Below are 8,255 nucleotides of genomic sequence, written 5' to 3' on the forward strand. Positions count from 1 at the left end.
GGTCAAGGACAGGCCACCCGAGACGTTTCTACATTAATCTCTGCCCCATCAACCAGCACTGGACAAGGCAGGAGGCCCGGCCAGTTGGAGTGGCTAGTTCCAATAATCGACCACATCTTCCGAACCCCTTTGGTGACCTCCCACGTTAATGAGCTTCTGGTAAAACTCCATTCCCACTAAAGTCACCTCTAGAGCATCTCTCCGCTGTATCAGAATTTCGCCTTTGAATACATGCATATGCTTTTTGGTCTCAGGGCCCCTGGGCTGTCAGGAGTTTTGAAGTTCTCTTGTAAAACTACTGCTTTGAGCCTTTGTGCAGGAAATGCCAAATAAATGCTCCGAGTGCTGAGAAAGAACAGGCCGTACAAGACAGTATCTTCAAGCCACCACAAAAGGCCTAGTCCCGCTTTATTAAAAGTGGCAGGCGGTGCCGGCGCAGCTGCGCAGGGGCCAAGGAGCCGGCAAGGGCACTGCACACGGCTCAGCGCTAATGGGCACCGCGTCCTGTATTCCCGGAATTTCTAAATGGTGACTGCTCTCACTTTCCCACGGCAGATACCCAAATTGATTCTGCCGACTTCAGGCTGGATGCGTGCAAACGCTGACTGACAGAGAGGCCTGCGAGCTGAGACGCCTGCCCAGCGCCCGGCTGCACAGACACTCATTTTGAAATATATCTTGGAGGAGCAGAGGAACAGAGGGCCACCGCCCTGTGCCGCCCATTAATTACACAGTTGACAAGAAAATTACCCTTCAGATCAACATTAGTGGAGACTGGACTGGAAGCGGGAGGAGGGAGGACCGTGTTCTCAGGGTTATCTGAAGCCCGCCGTGAGCAGGGACCTGTCAGCCCTGGAGGGCACAGCGTGGCGTGGACCGTCAGGCCTCCCTCCCTGGGCCTCCACCACCAACGCTGGATGGAAAATGGAGTTAGTCCTGCGGGGTTCCACCTGTACCAAACGTGTACTGACTCTCATTCTTCTGCGATTCCCAACAATACAGCGTAACCACTGTTTCCATAGTATTCACGCTGGATTAGCTACGGCGAGTGGTTTAGCGATGATCCGAACCATCTGGGAGGATTATGTAAGTTCTGTGCAAATAGGATAGCATTTTACACAGAGAACTTGAGCATCCGTGGGTTGGAGTGTCCTTGGGGGCCCAGGACCTCTCCCCTGTAGATACCACGGGGTGGCTGTGCATCACACATAACATGTCACCAATCTAGAAGAGTTGCCCCACGGAAACTCTGAGGACACCCTGACGTGATTCTTCAGGACTAGCCAGGCAGGTGGCAGGCCGTGAGAGCCTGGGTCACCTGGGCATGTTTACTAAGCCCCACATCCCTCGTCTGTGAGGGGCAATGTCAAAATTAACATCGAGGACCTACTAAGCATAAGTGAGGACACAGGCAAAGCACCTAAGGCATCCAGGACTGCTTTCTGGGGACCTGGTCATAAGGAAACCCACGAGACCACTGGCTGAGCACCTTCTCCTCCCACCCACCGCCCTGGAGCCCAGCTGGACGGTGTGAGTTGTGCCTGCCTCTCTAGAAAGCAGGCTCTGGGTGTGGTCCGCTGCTGCTCGCCAGCCCAGGGAGCTGTGCCCACCTCCAGGGCCACCTGTCAGGAGGTTGCGACCTCCTCCTCTCCGCCCCCTCCACCATCAAGGATGGTCCATCAGACTGACTGGCTCCCTCTGAGTCCACATTTGCTCCTGTCCCGTCAGCTCCTCCCTAGGACTGAACCCCATGGTGAGATGCAGTTCATCCTATGCAAGCCTCAGATGGTGCATCCAAACTGGGTCGCTGGACTCAAGTGTAAGAAAAGGAGCCACTGACAAAACCATGAGCTGTAGGGCAAGCAGAGGGAGAGCTCAGGAAGAGGGAGAGCGCTGAGCGGACCGAGGTGGGGTGCAGCTCGGCCACCCCCACCTGGCAGAAGGGAGCCAGGAGGCAGCCCCAACTCTGCCTCTCTCCAGGGGCTGCAACCAGCCTGAAGCCAGACGACAGGACGGGGACGCCTACTGCTATAGTCCAAGCACGTCAGTCTCCTGGGCTACAGGCAGAACAGGGCAGAGAGAAGGGAAGCGGGATGGACAGCAAGCAGCCAACACTCCCATGCGCCACCCCCTATTGGCATTGAATTGGGAGTGACTGACCTCTTTGACCTTAAGGCTGCCGGGACTCCCTGAAAAGGCTGGTGCTGCCCTGGGTGCGAGTTCTACCAGCTCTGCCTCTGGCTCCAGCAGCACTCGGGTAAGCGCTCTGGAGCAGGGTCCTCCAGCTCCTTGCCCTCAGCAGACAGGTGCACCTCTGCTTCCTGCCCCTGCAGAAGTGCCCCCGCCGTTCATCCACGCACAACCGGAACTGTGCGGAGCTGGCCGCGCAGGGTTAGCCCCACCTACAGGGGCCAGGGACGCAGACAAATGCTTCTCCTTCCCCGGCGTGGTTCAGAAATGCATTTCATGCTCTTCCTGAACAACTCTGAATTCCGATTCCGACCGTCCTCCCTCTGGGGCCTCGACCCGGCCATTTCCCCGCGTTCCTGGAGCCCCTGTGCTCCGGCAGGTGACAAAGCGCGCAGCGCCTCTCTCACCTGCGCCTGGCTCCTTGCTCCGTAGTTTAGACTCCGGGGCATCTGATGACCCATCATCTTAAGTGCCCTGTCCAATCCGGTTGGTCATAGGCAGAGGTCAAGCAGGAAGCCAATGGCAAACTCAGAACAGGAAACTCACCATCGGCCTACGGTGTCTATTTACACGGGTACGGCGCCTCCCGAACCCTGAGTGTGGGATCAGCGCCTGCCGCCTCGGGGTGACATTTGAGTCAGTTTTCTATTTTCCCCTAGTCTCCTATCCTTTCACTCCTATTCTCTGACATCGTTTCCCAGAAAAACTACCTACCTTGAGCTTTTATCTCAATATCTGCTTCCCAGGCCACTAGCTCCCTAAATGAAAAGGAATATTTCTCAAAAGTGACCCTTGGACTTCCCAAAGGCCCAGCCACTTCAGAGCCATTGGTCACTTCTAGTCCACACTCAAAGCCTGTCCCCTGTCATCCCGCTCCTGGGAGCCCATGCATGCCTAGGTCTGTCCATCTTCCCCAGTCCTCGGAGTTCCTCTTCCAGCCAAGCCCCTGGATCTCTAAGTACACGCTCTCTTCTTTCCTGAAGTCAGACTTCTCCCGGTAGCAGAGGCAGTAGGAGAAGTTAGGAGGCTGTGGCATCAGGTACAGGAGACCCTGTGTACCTCTGAATACAATCCCAAACAGACCCTGGCAGAGGAGATGAAGAGGGGAGGAGCGCCAACAAGCGCACGGAAATACAGTCGGCCTCCCTACCCATGGGGTCCTCATCCCTGAAGTCCACCAACCACAGAGCAGAAGTATCGGGAAAGCTGGGCACAGGGGCACACCCCTGGAATCCCGGCAGCTCAGGAGTTCTGAGGCAGGAGGATCCCGGGTACAAAGCCACTCTCTGCCAGGAGACCCTGTCTCTAAATCAAAAAGGACTGGGGATGTGGCTCAGTGGTTAAGGGTCCCTGGGTTCAATCCCAGGTATGTGTGTATGAAAAAACTGCATCTGTACTGAAGATGTACAGAACATTTGTCATTATGTCACAGACAATATAGTAGTTTTATTTACATAACATTCTCATTGTATTAGATATTATCCGTGGAGATGGTTTAAGTAGATGGGAGAATGTGTGCAGTTTATACGTAAATACTTTACCATTTTCTGTAAGGAACTTGGGCATCCGTGGCTTTTGGTATTCTTGGGGGCCTTGAAACCAATCTCCGGTGAACCTTGAAGGATACCTGTTTGGGATATAATGGTTGTTGAAGGTTTGGGGAAGACAGTCTAGGATGCAGCCAGGTTTCTCCCCGGGGTCACTGGATGGACAGGGTGCCATTTGCTAGACCATAGTCTATACAAGTATTTCCTAGTTGGAGGATCATAATAATTCCAGTTATTTTAGATTCACCCCCTGCCAAGTTTCCACCTCCTGATATACCCTCTCCATGTGTTCAGCCAGTTTCAGTCTGAGAGTTTGGCTATAGAACACTGTTTGTGTGCTAAAATGTGTTCACTTTTACTCGAATTTACAAGGTGGAATTTTTTAAATTCAGCTTTGCCAGGCAAAAAAATCTATAGAAAACCAAATCATCCTGAACCTGGAGAGGTTGCACACTCGCTGGCCTGGCAGTGTGCGAGGAAAGAAGCTCATCTACTGCTCACAGCGCTGCACAGCCCACCTTCCCACCCGCCTCCCTGTTTCCTGACCCTGGGTGACCACCTGCCATCTGGTCCTGCTTCCTGAGGAGATGGGAGCAAATCAGCACTAAGTGGACTGTGAGAGGGGCCCACACCCAGACCTGCTGTGAACCGGAGGCTGGAAGGAGGAAGTCAGATGGGAAATACTGGAATACCTGCCTCCATATGGGGCCGATTCATGCAAAAGGGGAAAAGGGCCAAATCACAGAGACAAAAGACAGAATGCTTTGGTCAGCTTCTCACCCCTGTGACCAAAACACCTGATGAGAACAACTAAGGGGAGGAAAAGTTCATTTTGTCTCCTGGTTTCAGAGGTTCAGTCCATAGCTGGCTGACTCCATTGCTCTGGGCCCAAGGTGAAGCAGAACATCATGGCCAGAGGGCTCGGCAGAGGAAAACTGCTGCTCATGGCAACCAGGAAGCAGAAAGAGAGAGAGCTCTGTTCATCAGGGACAAAATATTAACCCCCAGTGACATACTTCTTCCAGTCACACCATACCTACCTAGTCACCACCTCTTACAGTAGTCCTTCATGAATTCATCCCATGGATTAATCCACTGATTAGGTTGCAGCTCTCATCATCTAATTATTTCACCTCTGAACATCCCTGCTTTGTCTCGTATCAAAACCATAACACTGGATAGTCATTCCAAAAAGGTGAAACAAGGTGGAAGCTGCCCCAAGGCTGGAAAAGCAAGATCTCTAAAATAATCAGAAGAGAAGACTTAGTCTGGGAAGCAGGCGTGTGAAGGAGGGGACAGAGGACAGGGGAAGTCTGGGGAAGGAGCACTCTTGGAGTGGATGTCAGGTTACAGTGGCAAATGTCTTCTCCGCTCAACCTGTCAGAAAAGACCATGAGTTAAAGGTGGTGGATCAAAACCTTCCAAAAGGGAAGGAGAAAGAGGCTTGTCTACTGAGTGTTGATTATGGGCCAGGAACAATGTGAGGCATTGACTCACACCTTTTCTTTAATGCTTCTCAACTTTGAGGTAGAGACTATTTCCCTCCCGTATCAAAGAGGAAATCAGACTCCAGGGAGGTTACTTGCTAGCTAAACTGGGATTGCAACACAAGTTTCTGGCTTCTAAAGCTCCTGTTATTTTTATTAGAATTTTCTAACTTCTCTGAACATACCTGGCTTCTCTCTACCTCCTGAAGAGCTATTTATGTCACACTTTGGTTCAGCCCTGGTGTGAGACATATGGTATCTCAGAACAGGAACAACTGGTGGAGAAGAAGCTGGGGTGAGTCATGAGCTGAGCCCAGACTCACCTCTAACTTCTGTAGAGTCTGGGGTAAAAGTACAAATGGAAGATACATACCACCCCCCTAAAGTTTGGCAAATTGCAAGTTAAGTGAAAAGCCTGCTGAGCAAAATATGTTCTATCCATTGTTCTTGACAAAGAGACTTCAAAACAACCTGAAGAAACAATTTAGAATCGAGAGCTCTTGAGTTTCTTCTGCTTCCAAGCTGAATGTGACTTTGAAGAGCTCCCCACTTCTAACCCCCAGCTGATTCTCCTCCCCATTCTGGGCTGGAATCTGCCCAGCAGAGGGCCTTGCACCTTTGTGCACACGTAAGCTCTTCCCACACCCAGTGCACACAGCCAACCTTGGCTAATCTTCAAGCTAGAAGTTGTGCATCCTATGCAGCAAAGGAGAGGCCAGCACAGGTCTTAAGCAGGATCCAGTCTGTCAAGGCAAAGAATTCTCACTTCTCAGATATCTGGAGCATGGTTTAGGAGGAGAGGGATAGGTTCCAGGGGGGCACATCCCTTTTATCTGGTGGTCTTCTTTCTGGAGTATGTCCAAGTGGGTCCCTCTAAAGTAGGGGCGACAGCACAGAGGCCCTCCTACCCAGGTCTAAGACAGCTGGATCATCTAATGTACACCATCTAATGGATTGGTGAGCTCCAGGGTGGCTCAGGGAGGGTCTGTACAAAGGAGTTCAAGCCAACAAGCTGGTCAGGTGTCACAAAATATAAAAGGCATCCCTCCCCCAGCCCCACCACTGTGGGACCAGGTGGCATCTATAAATAAGAGCAAGGGGGTTTCGGCCCTCAGGTATGGGGTTCTGTCTAGGGCCAGATAGGGCATAATTCAGAGCTCTAGTCTCATGATGAATTGAAGGTTAAGTGCAGAAAGCTAGAACTCACACTAATTCCCAAACAAACCAGCAGTGCCAGACTAGCATCAGGCGGCACAGGGGGCAGGTAACAATAGGTAACGACGGACAGGAAGAATAATCCCAAGCTTCCCTCCTTCTGGCAGGGCTGAAGCTGCTGATCAACCTTTGTCCTGGTCCAGCCTGGCTCAGGAACACACTGAGCCCTACCACTGTGAAGGGCATCAGGGATTCTAATCAGAAGAGACAAGAGAGGCAGCAATGAATCATTTCCCATTAGGACTGACAACATAAACTGAGAGAAGGACAGGGATGGAGGCTTCCGTGCTTGCTCAGCATGACTCCCCCCAAAGCTGGTTAAGAGGAGAGAGAGCCAGCTTGCCACTTACAGCTAGTACACAGGTCTACCAGGAGGTGTCAAGAGGTTCCTTTAAACATGAAATCATGGGTTCAGGGTGAGGAGGAAGAACAGGGTTGGCTGAATGGACGTCCTCAGTGCTAATGAGTTAGGGATCCACACATCTCCAGTGCTTCTGCTACGTAAATATGCATTCATTTTTTAAAAGAGAACATAATTTGAATTACCATGTCATTACATGTGACTTACATTTGGCTATTCATTTGGGATAGGTAAGTCTATCTTGGAATTTTTATACAGCAATACTTACCCTCAAACCAAGGATTCAAGGATCATCAGAGAAAAACCATGGACTTCAGACCTAAGAAGTTTTGTTGCAGCTCCTCATTGGAAGGAGCTTCCTCATTTATCAAGAAATAATATAAAAATACCAGCTTGCAAAGGATCCTCATGCTCTCCTGAGATGAAAAGGAAGCCTAAGCACTTCAAGAGGTTGTTCATTGCACAAAGCACTTCACTCTAGAATTTCAGCACCACCATTTGCTAATGGTGTCATCTTGAGCAAGTTTCTTAAGAAACCTGGTTTTCAATTTCTTCATCTGCAAAATTGTGGACCCGATATTTATTTCGAGTGACCTTATAAGGTTTAGATAATTGTGAAGGAAATTGATGCCATTTCTTTCTATAGTAGACATAAAAATGACTAGCTTTCTTCATTTTTTTCTAGAATAAAGTATTGCAGGGGTTCTAATTAATCCTAATTAGTTGACTTGGTCTTTGTCTTTTTAGTTTCTCTAAATAAAATGAAGGGAGTCAGTTATAAAACTCAATAAACTGTAATAACACAAAGAAGATGTTAACACTTCATCATTAGTAATGGATGCAATATCTAGACAAAAGAATACTTAACACACCATAAACCAACCATATCTAACAGATATCTGGAGAACACTCAACCCACCACCAACACACACATTCCTCTCAACTGCACATGGAACCTTCTCTACGATAGAGCATAGGTTAGGCCACACAATACTTCTCAATAAAACTTAAGAAGATAGAAAATCATGAAGATCACCTCTGATCACAATGGACTAAAAGTAGAAATCAAAAAACAGAAGGAGAATGACAATTCACAAACAATTCAAACAACACACTCTCAATGTCTCAAAGAAGAAATCACAAGGGAAATCAGAAAATGATTGAGATGAATCCAATGGAAAAATGCAACATATCAAATTTATTGGGTGCAGCAAAGGCAGTGTCCACAGGAAATGTAAAAAATTTTGAAGGCTATAATTTTTAAGAAGAAATATCTTAAATCAATAAGCTAACTTTTCAGCATAAGGAACTAGAAAAAAGAAGTAAAATAAACCTAAAGTAAGGAAATAATAAGGATTAGAGAAGATACTTTTTAAATTATAGAATAGAAAAATAGTAGAATGAATGAATGAGCTAAAATCTGGTTCTTTCAAAAGATCAACAAAATTGAAAAAA

Source organism: Sciurus carolinensis, chromosome 18 (genome assembly GCF_902686445.1).
Source record: "Sciurus carolinensis chromosome 18, mSciCar1.2, whole genome shotgun sequence".
Lineage (NCBI taxonomy): Eukaryota > Metazoa > Chordata > Mammalia > Rodentia > Sciuridae > Sciurus > Sciurus carolinensis.